The following is a 20099-nucleotide window of genomic DNA, read 5'->3' as shown; positions in this document are numbered from 1 at the left end:
ACTTAAATACACATAACTAATTTAGAAATAAAGATATTGAAATAATATTCAATATAAATATGTACATATTGTGCATACATATATCACTCTGCAAAATATATTTTGGATCGGTCCATAATTGGGCATAGATCCCATTTAAGGCCCATTTCCGATAACCACGTAAACGCGCATATTTCATAACTGAATGAAGATATCGGTATAAAATTAGTCATGAATGTGTTTAAAGTAGATATGAAACACCCTGCGAAATGTTTTCCGGATCGGTCCATAATTAGTCACAGCTGCCATATAACGACCACTTCCGAAAAACGCTTAATTGCAAATATCCGATTAAGAAATAAAGATATTTTAAAAATAGGCTATATAAATAAGTTTTTTTTTCGGATCGGTCCATAATTGTTCATATCTGTCATATAAGATCCACTTCAGAAAATCGCATATTTCATTTATAAATAAAGATATCGGAATAAGTATATTTTGTGTATATAAGAAATCTTTTTTTTTTTAATTAGGATCAAAGTATAATTGGTATTAGTTCTCATATAAGACCCATTTCCAAAAGTCACTTTTTCCAATATATTTCATTCAATTATAAATATATACGGATAAAATCCGACATACTGTGTTTTTTTTATCGATAAATCATTCTGCGAAATTTTGTTCGGATTGGCCAATAATTGACCATATCTCCACAAAAGGTATATATGATTTCTAAATGATAGCAATTTAAACTTTCACAATTTATTAAATACGGATCTAGTGATATTTATAAGGGTTTTCATAAAAAGGTGGAGGGTATTTAAGATTCGACATAGCCGAATATAGCACTCTGACTTGTTTTATTGTTGAAATTTGAATGTTGAAGGATTTAAAAAGAAATTATTATACTCCGATTTATAGTGAAACCAATATTGAAAAATAGCACTATATGACGGCTATGGGCGTCATTTGCATCTACGAGCGACCGTTCTCGACCTCTATATCCGTAATTTACGCCAACGTGTTAAATACAAAATTTTGTACATATATCTGGGAAACTATTAGATTATTAACATTTTTCATAGATTACATTAAAATCTTAATTAACGTTTGGAAAAATTGGCGAACTTGCAATAGTTTGCGAGAAATCTTCCATATGTAAACAATTGTATATGTGGAAAACCATTATGGTCAGAATCTTTAAAATCGTTAAGTGGGGTTTTTATTTATATTGCTGTTAGGGTAGCAAAGCACACTGGGTATAGCTAGTATGCATGTATGTAAATCAATATATTTGTTCGCACATAAAGTTGAAATTAATTAACATTTAATAGGAGTGTTGTATTTCTATTGACTTGTAGTATTTTCTAAATAAAAAGTGAATTTATTTATTGACTACATAGAGTTTATTATCAGTACTAGTATTCATTAGAATGACACAGCTAAATACTATGGCAAAACAATAGTTTTTTTTAAGTTTTATCATCATTAGAATTCAATATTTTTTAAATTGCAACAAAAAAAAACTTAATTTTAGACTATTGAACTCAAATACAAAGAATGGAGAAAATACAATAAAATAGAAGAAATTGTATCGATAAATCAATTTCATAGACAATGAAATCTTGTTTGTGTTTTTAATTGAATAAATTAAAAACTTTTTGGCGACATAAACAAATAAATAAATTACAAAAATAATTTCATCAATCAACACTGGTTTTTTTCAAAAAAAAAAAAAAAAAAAGAATTCAAGTATTTTCAAAAAGAAAAATAATGTTCTTAGGGTAACACCATGGTGCCGTTGTTACCTTACTTAAAAATTATAAGATTATAGTAAAGAAGTATTCGAAAGTCGATCCTCATACAGTTTGTTAAAAATTATTTTTCTTCCTTTAAATCTTGATGGTGTAGAACTTTATATACGAATTTCAAGATAATCGGTCCATTATTGAACCCATCTCCATATAACTCTTTTTACAGATGATATAAAAAGATACGTGAATACCAATTAAATATATGGCGTCATTCTCTGAGGGGACCTTATATGGAGGATATGGGCAATACATACACAAATTAAAATTTAAATTTCGTAGCTATACTGTCATTATAAAGCAAGTTATGAGCGTTAATATCATTTTCTGAGTTTAAGCTTATAGGGGGTATAGTGCCAAATATGAACCGATTTTCATACAATTTGAAAAAAAGATTTTGGATCCTATAGGAATTGTATATGTCAAATTTCATTGAAATGCTGGTATTTTGAAGCCAGTTATGTATGATAAAGTAATTTTCTGAGAGTGATTTTATATGAGGTAGGGTCAATTATGGACCGATTCTCATAAAATTTTACAAAAAGATTTTGGCTTCTATAAAACTTGTTTGTGGCGAATTTGAATCTCTACACCGGTGGAGATGAAATTCTACATGTTTATGTAGAATTTCATCGTTATACTGATATTTTTAAGCCTGTTATGGATGTTAAAATAATATTCTCATAGGGACTTTATATGGATGGTAAGGTCAATTATGAACTTATCCGCACAAAATTTGACAAAAAGATTTTGGATCCATATAACTTATTTATATCGAATTTCATCGTTATACATATATGATTCTTTTAGAAAGTTATGAGCGTTAAAGTCATTTGCTGAAGGGGATCTTATATGGGGGCTATAAATAAAAATATTTGCCTCTTTTTCTCTTGGACTCTATCGGGTTTTCAATAGACAGACTGACGGACATGGCTACAACGTCTTGGTAAGTGTGAACGTACTCTTAGAAATTAATAACACTGTCAAATGTTTGGACCCATAAGGCGCCGTGGTCACATCTCAAACTGTAATTTTTATATGTATGGCCAAAGCGCTTATTATAGGTTACAAAATTGATAATCCCGGAGAACTTTGAGCTGATATTTTCAAAATAGTATCTTTGCTCAGATTTCGTATACCTTCAGATTTTTGTCGTCTGATTTCCATTGGCTTCAAAATAAATTGTCTTATCTTGTTTCTTCTTTTAGATGTCCTAAGCAAAATTTTGAAAAGTCCGTTTTTCGCATTAGGTACCATCAATTTTCTTATGAATGTAAAAAATAGGAAAAATCGCTAAATAAAGCGAAAAACTTGTTTTATTCAAACTAGTTAAGGTATTTCGAAATACTTGGGTGAAATTAGCTCTTTCTTGAAATTCTGGGGTCAAATTAAGATTCAGCTCACCTCAAAACTACAGCAAAGTCCCCTGGTTTCGCCTTTTCAAAATATGTTCTAAAAAAGATCCGCTTTCAAAAATTAAAGACGAAATTTTGCTAAAATTACCAACGTTGCAGTTTTATATTAACACTGTTTGAAATTTCAAAAAAAGTAATAAAAACACCCTAATGTACCTTGAAAGAGCACAACAAACAGAAATCAATTTCAACAGTGAAACAACAAATTGCTCGTATTAGTAGAATCAGCTGATGAATGAATGTTTGTTTGTAACAATATGTGACTATCTACTTGCTAGTGGTCGATCGTCACACTGTAAAAGTAAAATCAACAACAAATTTAGAAAAACACAATCGCTGCTACTGCGACTGTTGCTGCTAATAAATGCTTGACTGGCTGGCAGCTCAACCACCACCAGTCCAAGATACCAGATTCATAATACACAGACACTGAATACGACGTCACATTTGCCTCTTCTGTGTATTTGCCCCCCAAATATTTATTTCATGTTAGTTTTGGTAAAACCTTTGCGTTTTTAAAACGTTCTGCTGCCTGCTTCCAGTTGTATCGAAGTAGCAGCGTTTAAATCGTTTCAGTTCGCATCGGGAAATAAACGCGCCAAAAACCACTCATTCATTCACTCGCAGAACAGAACAATTAAAAAGAAATCTATCAAAATAAATACTTGAGAATTATATATTAGAAGATCTGATATCAAGTGTTTACAAATATTTTTTTGTCGGTACGTGTTTCTGTAACACTGTTCGTGTGTGTATTTAATTTATTGAAACACTTTGCTTATCGCGTGAGTACTTCTTTAGTTTTAGTTGTAGTTAATAAATAGAAATTAATTTTATCGATTTCAATACATAAATTAATGATTCGAATGTGAAAACAATTATGAAACTTGCATTATGCCACCGTTTCTATTAGTTTGTATTGTGTATATTTGTTGTACAATAATAATATATAAATATTTGTTGTTGTTTATTTTCTACACGGGATTTCACATGTTGGCTGTTGAATTACGTATGATGTTCTCGAGGCATTTTTATACTCCGGTAAGCGCAAAAAACAAAATGTGTATAAATTTTCTGAGAATCGAAATGTATTGTGGTTGTTTTGTTGAATCACCAATCATGATTTGACAGAGTTGCTGCTGTTTGGTATGCTGTTGTTTGTAATGGGGTTTTTACAAATCGCCAAAATGTCCACAATGTTGCGCTAGTCCAACATTAATATTCGAAATTATGTCGTTAAATTATTATCAATATCTTTATATTAATAAAACTTTATATAATTTTTTTTACTATTCTCCTACTAAGGAGACTTTACCTTTCGGTTTTTGTGGTTCGTACCGAACGTTCCATTATTCCAGGGATTCTCTTGAAATGCGTTCTTTTTGCCTCGAACCCTTTTGAAATTATCTGCCGATAACTCGGAAAAAGTGGAGACTACTCACAACATGAGAGTAAAGAGTACTCCGCTAAGGACTAGGACTGGTCCAAAACGTATTCAAATATATGAAAAAACATGATCCATTAAACGCGCAATATCCTAGTATCCTATGTAGATTAATTCTAAAACTATTCTCTTGCTAAACTTATGGAAGTACATAATTCATAATAAGGTTCTCTGAATGCCATTTTGTTTAAAAAATGGACATGGTTCATGTCTGCATTATATGGTACCCACAAAGTAGTTTTGGGATTGCCTAAAATAAATCATGTACTCCAATTATTTTTGCGAGGACTTACTACTAGATAAAATATCGGTTATGGCTTTCTTAAAGACTAATACAACATTAGTTTTAAGCTTATAACGCCTTTTGGCTTTCGGAAATTATGTTCACATCTGTCTGCGCTATATTCAATCCAGTATAGCACTGATTTCCACTTTGCAGCTAGTGTTGTGATTTGGAAGACGGTAATATTTCTCGGTTTTTGCGTTTTTAATGTAGATCCCCATGCCGCAGCTAAGAGCCGTCCGATTAGCTGTAGATTCTTTCGGATGTTAGCTCTAATGCTTCACTTCACCACAATCCTCTATCTGGGATAAATGTTCCGCAATCTCTCTGTAAGGTATTCCATCGGGTAAGTCTAATGTTTACCATTTATTAATTCGCCAAGAGGTAAGAGTCACTCGGCTACGAGCGCTGATTCATATCTTACATGTGTTTAGATGGGTTTAATACCCAACGAGAAATCATAAATCATTTAATTTCCCCATATTGGAATCTGTAATATAATGGCAACTCTCTTTTATATTTCAAACCACCTCTTCAATAAGAGAAAGAAGTCTCTTGTCACATTCTCTTCTGGCGTCATGCGCACTTCTGAACTGAGTTCAGGGTCGAATACTCATACAATAAAAACGCCGGTATGGAGACAGAACTTAGTTAAATTTAATTTATTTATTGTTGTTTAGAAGTGATTTTATTGTTAAATTTAAAAAGTTAAGAAAAGTGCTAATGAAGTGCCAAAATAATGAAAACTAAAAGATCATTTAGTTCAGCATTTTATAAATGAACTTGAAAACGACCTCTTAAAAAAGTTTTGGTATGTATGTAAATAATTAAGAGAAACAAACTTAGTATTGATGTATGTATGTATGTATGTATGTACATACATATGTATTCATGCGCCAATAAATGATTAATTATGTAGTTTTGCTACTAAGCACTAGATGGAGCTTTGGTTGACAACCGTTATAAAAACGTTTGTTTGATATTTACATTGAATATTACACATTTAAGTATGTGTTGCATGTTATTCTTACATGCAGTAATTTATATTTATTTGGAATTATAGAATGATGATTTTTATTGATTTATAATCCTCAATAGTAACTTAATGATTATCACTATTAACTTAGCAATTATAACAAAACGTACATTAGTTTCAACTTAACAAAACGTACATTAGTTTCAAAATGTATAATAATTATTACATAATTAAACAAAAAAAATACAAATATACCACAGGGTGGCATTTTGTCACCTTTACTCTGGGTTACCACGATTAATAGCCTCCTAAGGACCCTAACTGAGAAAGGACTTAGACCTGTCTGCTATGCAGACGATGTCGTAATACTTTTAAAGGGAAAGGATCCAAATTACTTGTGTAGAAGAGCTGAGGTGGCTCTGAATACGGCTTTGAGCTGGACTCAACCGAGAGGCCTCAATGTTAACCCGGCAAAAACGGAAATCTGTCTTTTCACAAGAAAGACAAAAATGTCTATGTATACTGAACCTTGCTTCCTGTGCAAGAAGATACCAGTGACAGACAAAGTTAAGTACTTAGGTGTAATACTCAACCGGAAATTAAAATGGAGACACCACATAGAGGATAGGATCAACAAGGCACATCGGTGCTGGGCGATATGTCGGAGAACTATAGGCATGAAATGGGGTCTTAGTCCTACTATGACAAATTGGCTTTATAAAAGCGTAATTAGACCAATTCTAGCTTATGCTTCAATAATCTGGTGGACTGCTTTATACAACAAGTGCAATATCAAACTACTACAGGGAGTTCAGCGTACATGCTGCTTGGGTATAAGTGGTGCCATGTGTACTACTTCAACTAAGGCTCTGGAAACGTTGCTAGATATTCCACCCATTGAAACATATTTAAGATATGAGGCGGCGCTTACAGCCGAACGGCTCTTTACTTTAGGCGAACTGACCAAAAGCGGTTATAGGACACGTCATCACATTGGAAGGTTATACACAATCATCGGACGTGCCTGATCGTATACCAGACACAGAATATGTCGGAAACTTTGAAACGCTGATCCCAGGTAGAATGTCTTGGTCAAGCGGAACATTAGAGCAAATACCATTAGGAATCCGTTGTTACACGGATGGCTCTAAATTGGGGGACAAAGTGGGGCTGGGATTCTATATTGAAGACCCAGAAACAGAAATATACCACCGTTTACCAAATCATAACACAAGCTTCCAGGCAGAAGTACGAGCAATAACGGAATGCGTAAATTGGATTAGAATAAATATGGCGCCCACAGCGCTTAATATATTTACCGACAGCCAGAAGGCAATTAGGGCGATATCAGGCGAGAGAACTAAATCTAAGACCGTATTGGATTGTAAGAAAGCTTTAACTGAATACTCTCCCAGGGGTAAGGTTCATATCATATGGGTACCAGCCCACTCGGGAGTAGTCGGTAACGAAAGGGCGAATGTAATAGCTTTAAAAGGAAGGGAGCTCGAGGCAGTTAACCTGACAAACGCAAAACCATTCGACGCAACAAAAGCTGAACTAAAAATATGGGTGAGAGAATCCCATAAGGCCTCTTGGAATAATGAAACAGTGATTAGAACCACGAAGATCCTATGGGGTGACGCTGATGAGAGCAAGACGAAAAATCTCCTCAAAATGAGCAAGTCTGAAGTTAGTATGATGGTACGTATTCTGAGTGGACACACAGGACTACGAGCACATCTATGCAAAATTGGACGTGCGGATTCAGACGAATGTAGAGCATGTGGAGAGGACAGTAAAACTCTGGAGCACTTTCTTTGCCACTACCAGGCATTCGTCGAAGTTAGATTCAAGTATCTTGGAAGTGATGTTATTCCGGAAATAACATTCCTGACTAACACTGATTGGAAGATTCTTAGGAATTACGTTCAGGAAACTGAGTTTCTGAACACTGAAAAATAATTCTTTCAGTTTTTTTTTCATGATAAGGAGCGCACAACAGGCCCGATAGTGGCCTAGGTGTATTTCTTCGGATTTGATGTAGTATACATCCTCCTATCGATCTACCTACCCTACCCTACCTAGCAATTATAAACTAATACCCGCTATGGAAAGTATTTGCAAAGAGTTTATTAAACCGTTTGTGGCACATCTAAATATTGGTCCTTAACCCAATTATTTAAGGTCATTGCAAGATTCTTAGGTAACCGTTTAGAAGATCTGTCTGCTGAATATAAGATTAATGTGTGTAACAGCTAAAGAAGAGAAAATAACGGAAACGTGTATTTATTTTTAAATATTTGGAGAACGTATAGTCGGCCGGGGCTATGGCAGCCTACACCAGTTATGGGTTTATTTAAAATATGATTTTTATTGTTATTAAGCATTTATATTGAACTTTTTTTAATTGAAAAACTGATTTCTTGGGGGCTAGGATCTTAAAAGTTAGTCAAGCCGACTTTATCCTGATATTAGTGTATAAATGTTCAATTCATTTCCTGCGAAGGGACCATGCCATAGTTAAATAAGGTTTGTCATTCAAATACAAATTGTTCGAATCCGCAAATTCATGTTATAAAATGATTCTTTACCTGCTTTTAATACCGGCGTTGACCGGGTTTTTAAGTGAATTCATAATCTATAGATCTAAACTAAAATAAAAATTCCAAATATATGTTTATTTTTTTTTAGTACAGTACAAAAATTCCTCAGGATTTCCGCTTTAGAACAGACAAAAATCAGCCTTAAAACAAAAGGTAATAATTTTGCACGTTTTTCGTCCTTATCCCTGTTTTGTGTCCCCCTCTGGTTCATTTTTCGAAACAAATCCTTGCTAATACGTATTTCTGACACTTTCAAAAACTATATCGAAAATATTTCGCCTGTCTTCAAGCACAAAAGTATTTATTTTGTCCGTTTTTCGCAGCTTTTCCCTGTTTAGGTCCAACTTTATCAACGCATGTTTTCCAGTACATATGTATTTCAGACACTTTAAAAAGCTAAATCGAAAATGTGCAAATGACAAATTGGCGTTATAAAAGTGTAATTAGACCAACTTTAGCTTATGTTTCAATAATCTGGTGGACTGCTTTGGACAAAAAATGTAATAGCAAACTACTATGTAGTTCAGCGTAAATGCTGCTTGGGTATAAGTGGTGCCATGTATACTATTTCAACCAAAGCTCTGGAAACGTTGCTAGATATTCCACCCATTGAATGGCCAAAAGCGGTTATAGGACACGTCATCTGGCCAAAAGCGGTTATGACGAACGCAAAAACATTCGACGCAACAAAAGCTGAATTAAAAAATATGGGTGAGAGAATCCCATAAGGCTTCGGTGGGTAGAACCACAAAGATCCTATGTGGTGATCCTGATGAGAACAAGATGAGAAATCTCCTCAAAATGAGCAAGTCTGAAGTTACTGATTTTACCGAACTGACGAGTCCATGTGTGGAAATTGAGTGTTGTTCATTCACTAACATACCAGTCTCACGAATTGTTTGCACAAACTTTATCGATGTATTCATCATTTCATCCAAAGTTTATTTTCAACAGACGCACATTTTACAACGTTCGTTTTGGAAGGAAATCAGTAGTATTTTCGAATAAATATTATTCTAATATTCGATCATTCGATTTTAAGTGAAATTTTATTAGAATAATATTTACTCTAATAACAACTCTAGTTTTATAGCTTTCGAAAAATAAAACATTCAATTGTAATTGTTAAAAGTTTTCTTACAAAATCAAGGGTGTACCTACATTAGGGTGGCCCCTTTTGTATGGATGAACAATAAGGCGTCAATGTTCCCAACTAAAATGAAAGTTTATTTGATTTTAAAACACCGTTTCTCCAATTTTTTTTAAGGTTTTTATGATTTTTTTTCATATTTCTTATTTTCAAATTATTCGGAAAATTTTCAGATTTTTTTCATTTTAACACATATGAATATAATTTGTTGAAATTAATACATAATAATCCTTAATAAAATTTACAGAAACTGTTTTTTTCCGTTTGTCAAAATTCAATATAGATCGAATTTTATTTGAATTTATCGAAACCTATGTACGCTATCAAAACATTGCAACATAATGTAATCAACAACATAAAAACCGTTATCAACAAAGCAAGGATGAAATCTGTTAATATGTATTTTAGTTAAACTGAAAACATTAGATTTATAAAGGAATGGAAATATAATGTGTTATATACCAATGTAAAGCTAATAGAATTGCGCTTATATTGATATACATACTAAGTACGTTAGATAAATATAGCTAGCAGTGAAAATAGGGTTTAAAATGTTTAAATAAAATACAAAACATATCGAATTTGGAAAAACTGAAAAACTCATTTTGGTGAAATAATTTGAGGTTTATAATGTAATAATTTCAATTAATTACATTAACCCATTTACAGCCAATCAAAAAGTACAAGTTAAATTTTTGAAACTTCAAGGTATATTTATTTTCAACAACGCAAAAAAGCAGAAACGTAAAAAAAATGCTAAAAAATATTAATAATTAGGACATTAGAGGGAATTTCCGTTTTTATGTAGCTCGCGTTTTTTAACGGTTTAGAGCCGTCACAGAAACTGGAAACAGAGTGAAATGGCAGACACGGGCATTACTATGTTATCAGATTATTTTTAGACCGTTTGTTTCAAATTAATAACTGGCATACTTTGTCTAAAAAATTATAGCAAATTTATTTTATAACATGTTTTTAGTATATTTTTGGCCACTGAAGTTTAATAGATTATTACAACAATAACAATGAATTTAGTTAAATTGTTTGATTTAATATTTATTCTGAGCACTTTCCTCTACTCAATAATGCAAAAAGAAATAAACCAGAGTTAACCTTTTTTTAATACAGCCTTAAAAATTAAGTGTTCCCAAATTGGCACAGCGACCGTAAATGGGTTAAATAATTCTGTGTAAAATTTTAAAAATCTAAAAATTTTCCGAAATAATAACATATTTTTAATAAATTAGAAGTCATATAAAAAATTGTGTTATGTCATTGAAATCATCTCTCAAAGACCTTTCATATGATACCAAATTGCATATAGTTTATTTGCCAGAAATGTGCAAAAATCAGAAAAAATTACCTTTTTATCCTTCGGCCCAGCTCATCAAATATTGACGTCAGGACAAAATTTTTGAGAATTGGTATCTTAGAATGAACTAAATTTTCATTTGCGGTGGGAACATCAGCAACTTCAAGTTTGGGTTCACCTAGTTACGAACTGCAAACATCAATTTTAGGGTGATGATGATTCACACTGACCCATTATCTAAAAGTATTAAATGTTTAGATATGAAATTATGCTGATTAATAACTATTTATCTGAAATGATTTCATTACTACTGATACAAACAAACACCCACCCATTACTTACTAAATTTAGTAATAGTTGAAGTAATAAATTTTTACTGTCTAAAGTTTTCTGCTCACATCCTTAAATTCATGTGTAAAAACATCAAAAAAAAAAAAGAGTGTGTAATAAAATGTGTATGTAAAAAAACTAAAGCTAAATCAAAAGGTTGAAGGTTAAACAAAAAAAAAAAAAAAAAAAAAAAAATAAAAAAAAACATTCAACATCAAATCTCATAAATATTGCAACTGCTGTCTGGAAAATTGTGACTTAATTTGTTTTCTTAACAATAGTCAGCATCAGAGCACGAGGCGCAACCCCTAAAAAAGGGTCTCTTACACATGCCAGTACCCCGTTCATATGGAAACATAGTTTTTACACTTGCAAAGGGGGGGATCTCAGTATGGATTGACCATTTAGTTGGACATCATACCATGAATGAAAGTGTTTGTTTTCAGTTTATCATCGGAGTTTTAGTATTTTTTGTCTTTTTTGGTAAATTTTCTCTTTTCCATGTTATTGGCAGCATGATGGCAATAAAAAGCTGCAAATGTTTGCAAGATTGATTTACTGACGTTTAATGGTTGACTAACATCTGGTGTCATAAATTTTTATGGGACTCCCAGAGTCGTTGTATGAATTTTTGGTATGATGTTTTGTTCATTTTTGGTTTTCTTTTCCGTTCGGTTTGTCGCACTTGAATCTTGTCCCAATAAAATTTTCGTTAACACGTGCTGTTCATTTCGCATTTGCTTGGTCATCTTGCAGGAGAAAATTTAATATTTTTCTGTGTTATTGATTATGGATGAAGTTCCTTTGTGAGTAAACTAGTGTGTTAGTGTGAGTTTGTTGTTCCTGTTGTAAAAGGAAGTGGGTAAATAAAAAGGAAAATAAAAATACTCCTACAATGATGTTAACTATTAAATTTTTAATGGAAGGGGTTTTATAAGTGCTTCAAATAAGTACTTGATTAAGTGATTCAATAAGAAATTTGTTTTTCTTATTGAATTTTAGGTTACTACTATGTGTTTGAAAAGAGGAACTTAAATCTATGTATTTCTTTGTAAAAAATTTCTTCCGCTTTCTTAATTACTGTTTAAGTTTTAAAATTTTAAAAATATCGTTTTACTGTTTCTAATCTATAGCCTTGACACGTTTACCATATGGTTGCAAAATTGTTTTTATTTTCGCATTATTTTTAAATTAAATTGTTTTATCTTTTCGTAAGTACATGTATGTGATTGATATGCACAAACAGAAACCAGAAAAAAAAACGAGCAAAAAAATCTAATAAAATTCCACCATCACGTATTTGATTTGAATTTTGACGAGTGCAAGTGTAGTATTGAATTCTCACGCAATCATTTCATTCATCCAGAACGTTAATAACATAAAAGAATTGCATACAAAAGAAAAAATTATAACATTTAAAATCATTTAAACTTTTGTGAAATCGAATAAACAATGAGCAAAAAACGATTCCGCCAGTTGTGAAAAACTGAAGTCATCAGCATTGTTATTAAACGAAAAAAAAGTTGAAAGTCACACCTAACGGAAGTTGGCATTACGAAAAATATTTGTACATCCGCTGTTTGATATATTTGAGTTTTTTTTAACGCTATTTTAGACAAATTTTCTCATAATATGTACGTATGTATGTTCATATGGATCAAATATTTCACATAATAAGCATTAGCTTTTTGCTGCAAGGCGTTTACATTCATTGATTTCTAAGATTTTGAATCTTAACTGTCGCGAAAACGTTTCAGTTTCGTGGAGATAATCTTGAAAGCTTCTGCAGTAGTCGTTGTAAGGTATTCTAAGACTCATTAAATGGTTACCAATAGTGATGAATGCTATCATTTTACTGAGTTGGGATCGGCTTTGTTACAGAAGATAGTCCGTGCGCACCTCATTAAACTTTGGCTATATCTTTCCCGTTTGAATGTTAGTTGGTTCATTTCTCCATCTTGACTGGGAGAGTTCGTAGAACATGTAGCCTATGTGCTGTTTGCATAGTCCTATTGGATGGTCAATGTCTGAATCGGACATTTGTGAATCTATTTTCGCAAGCTCGTCATGTAGAATTCCCATGTCCTCGTTCCCATAGGAGTACGTTGTTTGAATGTCTCGCCATCCTGGTTAAGAATATCCGGCATTCCTGGACTAGTCGTGATGTAGGGTATCATATCTCCGTTCGATATCCAGATGATACCAGACCCAGTTTGCAGTTGTTTTTATGGCTGATATCTCTGATATCCTTTCGATAATTCTCCCATGTCCATATGATCTGTATGACCATTAGTTTTTTATATTCAATCTGAATGCCGTTGTGAGTGCCATAGATCTGGCCAACAAATCTGTTGGAATCCGGTGATCCGGTTATTAGGATCGACATTCTCCTCAAAACTTTGTCAAGAAGTTAGCAATTTGCGTTTATATGTAGCACTTTCCTCCAAATCATAGCTCCATAAAACAGAATTCGTTAGATAACCGCTTCAAAAATCTAAATTACAAGTTTGGGTTTTATCCCCCATTTTGTTCCTATAGCTTTCTTGCAAATGTACATTGCCTTTACAGCTTTGGTCGATCTTGTCATGATGTTGGATTTCCATTTCGAGAATAACGCCTAAATGTTTTGCGCAGTCCAAAATTCGACTACCATTTTGAACTTGCTGGTGAGTAGTACAAAATCGGTTTCGCTTGGGTTTGACCCACTATCGATATCCCATCGACTTAGTAGTTTGAGTGCATTTTCCAGCCTTTTTGACATTGTATTCAGATGGATTCCTGGCAACAGTTTTGTATCTCAAGGAATCCAGTGTTCTGAGTAACATTCCCCAGAGGTGGAAGGTCTTTCATAAACTTTATTGTTGAAACATTTACTTTAAGTTCTTTTAGATCTGCTAGAATTATATCAGATTTTACATTGTTAAAGGCACTTTCTATGTCCAGAAAGTCCATTAACATGTACTTTTCGAATTCAAGTGATTTCTCTATGTGTCCAACTAGAGAGTGTAATGCAGTCTCAACCGATTTACTCTTGTTGTATGCTTGGATGATAGGATAGACGGTTTCAGTGACGTTCTGATATGAGTATTAAAGATTCTTTGAAAGCAGAAAGGAATATATACTAATCGATCTATAGTCTTTTGCTTTGGTATGCGTGATTTTCCCACTTAGGCGTAGAAAATGTGAATAGTCTAACTGTAATAGATTCGTCTATATAAGAATTTAAGCATTTGATTCAGAAGCCATATTTAAAATTGCATCTGTCTGTCTTGTTCCTAAATAGCCGGTGCAAAATTTGAGGACTCTAACTGTAGCAGTTTCTCAAATATAAGACCTTAAATAATTTGTGTATGGGTGTGGCACTTCGCCAACTTTTTATTTCAAATTTAATTTTAAGAACATTGATCCCGCCTATATGTATATTCAAACACATAAACAACAACACATTCATTTTTGTTCCTCTTAACTTTGTAAAGTTCGTCATTTCGCTAGTAATTTGTAATAAATTTCTGATTTAATAAATTTCGAAAACGATTTAACGATGTCCATCTGCCTGTTCGTATGTTTGTTGAAAACAATTTTCTGAAGACTCAAGATGTATATGGGTACCAAATCTTCAATAAATATATTTTGGGCATGATTTCTAGAAGTTTGCAAATAACGAAGATAAAATGAAATTCAGAAAAATGCTAACTATGATATACTTATCCGAGTTTTAAATATATTTCGGATTCCATTCTATATGTATGGATATTATTATTTATATTAAAAGAAAGATATTCCAACAATCTTTTATTTAAAATGCATTATGTCTAGGGAAAGAGTTATCTTGGATTATTTAAGTAAAAAATGAAAATTATTTTTTTTTTCAATTTAAAGGAAAACTAAAATTTATTATGATCTTATTTGTTATATAAAGATGTATTCATTAAAATGTCATTGCAAACTACTGTGCCTGCACACAGCTTTATCATATAGAACGCAAGTAGCTTTGGGAAAAAATAAATTTTAAAACAACACAAATTTCGTTTAAGTTTAAATACCCAATGAAGTAAAGATTTAAATAAAGCTTACTCACTATGGTTTTTGTTTGTATATTTTCGTAAAATAAAATATTTTACATAAACAATTTTTTTCCAGAATTCTATTTAGCTGAAATTTTTATACCGTATACTGTGGGATTAATTTAAAATAATATATACTAAATAAGAGACTTTGTTTACAATTTAGACCCGATCAGCAAAATTTCTGAACAGCTGGCTGCTTTTTAATGCCCTACAACACTTAATGAGATGATTAAAGTGTTTATATTAAAAACATTTTTTAATAAGTTTTCTATGTGAAATGAATAGGACCGATTTGTTTAAAAGTTTTTCTTCTAGTTTTATCATAATTACTATTTATCATTAGATACCACTGTGCCCCATTGTACGTGTAGTTGAGCCACATTTTTGCTGTGAATTTGAATTTTTTTGTTCAACTAATGCAGTAAAAATGATAATTTATCATCATAACATGAATATATTTTTTTCTGTAAATTTTTCTATTATTTTCTTTACCTTTATTTGTTATTATTGTTGTTGTTGTACGAGTATTCGTATATTTTCCGCGTGCCGTATTGTTATTGAAAAAGTTGAATATAAAAAGTTTTCAGTTGTTTTGTTTGCAGCAATTTGAATAGAAAAACATGTCTAATAAAAAGCGACAAACCCAACAGAAATTTTGAACTCAACTAAAGCTCAAATATGCAAAAATGAACAAAAAAAAAAAGTGATTTTGTTTGGATTATTTAGATATTGGCTGAGTGATAAGAGCTGAAAAAAATCGAAAGAAAAATCAACAAACAAATATTTATATACATACATTCAATCATATTTTTTTGCAACGTAAACACCTAGACTAATATTTAGGTGTAAGTACGAGTATTTGTTAGCTGCGAAAACTGTCAGGGATTTTAAAATCTCTAGGCAACCGGTATTATGCGGATTAGAGAGTTGTATGCAGAAAAACAACAAAGTTTTTCTTAAGTTTAAATACTCTCGCATGCCAGAAATATTTGTTCTAATGCAAAAAGTTTTACGCTAATGGTGTCACTGACAAACACTCACTTGCTTTATTGTTTGGGACAGAGTTTCTTAAAGGGCAGAGGGTGGTTTTTAGGGAAAGTCAGAGGTATATGACCTTCAATGCTCTTGTGCTCACTTAACTATCGGATCTTCTTATTCGTCTAAACATCTTCTAAAATAACAATATGATATTTAGCCAGAACATATGAATATCATTTTACTGAACAGTTTCGTGCAAAGAATACCCCGAATGCCTTCGTGTTCTGGAACTCAAATAAATTCGATATAGTGCCGCCAAAGACAAGAAGTGAATGAAACTAAGAATACATTTCGACCTTCGAGGTGAGAGCTTTGAGGGATATAAAACTGTGTGCATTTTGGTTTAGTTCTTGAACTTTTTAGTTGCCGTAACGATGGCGTAATTTTTAGACTTGAAAATAGTGCAGGAATTAAATAATTCGATCTGTTCAGATGGCAATGTCAAACTGGCGATGATTTCTATTGACTTATCCTGCCTTCCCCGGGGCATCTTTCTATGATGAAACGTCACATCATGGTGTATTGCAATTCCAAGGTAAAGAGGTGCTACCAGTACCTCTAGTCGGCCGGGACTATAAACTGGTGATGCCACTTCACTCCTCGGCAAGTCTTTGGTATGATTTGACATGGGGTCTAACCAGAGAGCCACATAATATGGTACTACGGGTGCCAGTTGCCCGCCGGATTATGTCCTGGCTGGTCAGTTGGTTGAGGTTCCTTCGGGAACCCAAATTAGCGGGGAGGGTAAGTGGCGGTTAAAGGACTGATGTAAGGTAATTTCAATATTTCGGTATAAGTTCTATCACTACCGCTTGTATTTCTCCTTTATTTTTCATTTATATGTATATCAGTCCGAATTTCACACAGCAGTTGTTCATTCTGTTAGATATCAAGCTAATCGCAGAAAACTCCAGAGCCAGTACCCGAAACAGTTTTGAACCATCAGTGTGGGCTACACTCTCACAGTTGAAAGGGATCTGTTTCAGAGGAAAGATTTTTACACTTCCATTGGACCAAAATTCTCAGTTTATGGCCAATGTCTTTTCGTTGTCATATACGGCGACCTTGACACCATTTGGGGCTATCGAATGCAGAATAGTTATCATTCTTATTACGTATGACTGCCAAATAGCGTCCACAGAAGCACTCATTTGTCTGTAGTAATTTAAGCTAGGGTCAAATACGGATCGATGTATATGCAATATACTGGATGGATTAATGTTCATATAAAAGTTATTATGTCGAGTTTTATATCAACATCTATAAGTCAATTATGGATTTTTAATCCATTTACGGAAGGCGATTTCCTATGGGGGCTATCGTCAATCATTTACCGATCATTAAGAAAGTAGGTCCTACACCCAACTTAAAGTGAGTCAATAGACGGACATAGCTACTATGTCCGTCAGGTCGACTTGATGACCCTTCCGAATTTTGTAATGATCGGGTCTCACTTAACCCTAGCCCTCATACAAAGAGCCCTTCAGAAAATGAGTTAAAAGTTCATAATTCGTTTTAAAATAATGTAGCGATGAAGTTCAAGATAAATATGTATTCTCTCTTTCAGAAAATTAGTTTTTTATGAATATATTGCTCCTCACTATGGTGGGGTATAAATACAAGATTTTTAAATTCTTTGTATATTGGAACGTGGGAAACTCTGCTTTGGGGTGGGTGAGTGAGTGTTCGTGTGAATAACGCTTTAACATTTTGTTGTAGTTATTCATAAAAGAAACTTAAACTTTTTTCCATTTTGCATTGATGCGCTAATTTCGTCACTCAGACTGTCTTGACGAGTACGACTATTGTTAATGTAGAAAATCCTTCAATTTAGTTTTCTTTTTACACACATTTTTTTTGTAAGATTAAACTATTCAGAAATGTCAACATTTGTTTTGTGTCAAATTTCTATATTTAAAATGGTTCAATCAGAAAATTTTGCAGCTTCTTTTTTTTGTGTTCTATTTGCACATTTTCATATGAAAAAAAAAACTAGAGAAAGAAAAACTTTGTGTATAGAAACTCAAAAATTGAAAGGTTAAAAGAAAAACGAAAACGTAAAAGTTCATAATTTATAATGCACTTGAAGAGAAATCTTTGAAAAAAAAACATTTAATTTAATGACAGGATTCAATCGTTCAATTCTATTCTATGGTGTATTTTTGAGCAAATATGTAAATTAAATATGTATTAAGTTTAATATGGCTTGAATTGGTGGATGTGCTATTGATGAGAAATCTAAGAATTTACATATTTCATTTTAAGACTTTGAACATTAATTTTTGTAAACTTGTTATTTTTGGAAAAGTAAGAAAAGGAAATTTACATAAATTGTTCAATCATAAAAAAAACTATTTTTAACTTTCCTAACCTTCAGTTATAGAGGTAAAAATATCCAAGAAATGCATTATACATTTTATATAAAATATTAAACACCGATTAATCATTTTAAATGAAATAACATTTTAAGATCAATCAAGATTTCTATAAACAGCCATACGTCATTTCCGAAATATTAATACTGGTAGCTTCATGCACATACATATATGTATGTATACCTTGGATTTGAAATACTTTATTTATTGTAGCGGATGTACAAAAATCATTGCCACCTTAATAAAATACTCCATTGAACATTTCCGTTAAGTAGTTTCTTCTTCACACACAAACGAACAAAAACTACTTTACTATGAATGTATAACCTTTTGAACTTTGACATTTTATTATAAATAAAAGTTTTTGCATATTTCCTACTTTATTTTTTTTATATTTTTATTGCGAAACCTACCAAAAAGAGAAAAATTTTTATTTATTTGCATTCATTTAATAATAAAATACTCACACATACTTTGAGTGAATATTTGTAAGAGGCAGGGCTGCGATTTGAAGGTATTAAATAAATTAAAATATTCGGAATATTGGTATAAGTTTGATAAATATATGTGTGCTGAAAAATATAAAAATTTAATCAAATCTTATTTGTTCTAAATGACTACAAATTGCAATTAATTACATGAAAATCGCAGACCTGGCTGCATGTATGTATGAAGTGTTTCTTCTTGTGCGGTAAGGTTATTTTTAAGTAAGTAAAATTTCTCATACCTTAACCTTTTAAATAAATCAGTTTAAGTATAATATTTGTTTAAATTCAGAATGGTTAACACTGAAAAAAATTATTAAATCATGTACACATTTTTGTAGAATCAGTTTATAATCTTCTGAATCAATAGTCGGATCTTTTAGAGTTCTAACCATTGATTCAAGACCTCATGCATGATTGTGAAAATTACTCTTATGTTTATAAGGTAAGTTTAGATTCAAAGGAGCATGTCTATTACATCAGATCCGGAACAATCCACAAATGTAACTATGGGGAATGTTGTACGCTCCTCTCCATGGAAAATGTTGGTTTTAAAATCCTTATATAGCGACCTAAGCATATGAAAGGAATCATCTTTCAATATTCTAAAAATCTGTTTCCTGGCCATAGTCCTTTAAAATTGTCCAATAAATGTTCATTAGGGATTAAATATATGGAATAATATCGTTCCCAAGGTATTTAGATGTAATTTCGACGAAAGCCTGACAATGACAGAAAATGTGTTTTACTGCCCTTTCCGAATGTTCTATTGTAATCTGAATCCGTTTGTACAATTTGGTATAGTTGTGCCAGTACTTATCTTGAACTTAT

The 20099-nt window shown here is 32.2% G+C and overlaps 1 protein-coding gene across 3 annotated transcripts in view; it reads left to right on the top strand.

Moving 5' to 3' along the window:
• The first annotated feature begins 3771 nt into the window (after window positions 1–3771).
• The window catches only part of LOC119616171 (nicotinamidase), a 43137-nt gene continuing 26809 nt past the window's right edge, over window positions 3772–20099 (top strand). The window contains exon 1 of one of the 3 annotated variants that reach the window (XM_037972482.1): window positions 3772–3990. The gene's annotated coding sequence lies outside the window, so the exon portion shown is untranslated. Of the gene's footprint in view, window positions 3991–4225; window positions 4247–5525; window positions 5744–20099 lie in introns of those variants that run through there. The other 2 variants (XM_037972484.1, XM_037972483.1) reach the window with 2 other exon arrangements.

Source organism: Lucilia sericata, unplaced genomic scaffold (genome assembly GCF_015586225.1).
Source record: "Lucilia sericata isolate MDLA Ls3-8-SP2 unplaced genomic scaffold, ASM1558622v1 Contig000061F_arrow, whole genome shotgun sequence".
Taxonomy (NCBI): Eukaryota; Metazoa; Arthropoda; class Insecta; order Diptera; family Calliphoridae; genus Lucilia; species Lucilia sericata.
Note: the sequence above shows the minus strand (reverse complement) of the source record. Positions and strands in the feature narration are given on the sequence as shown.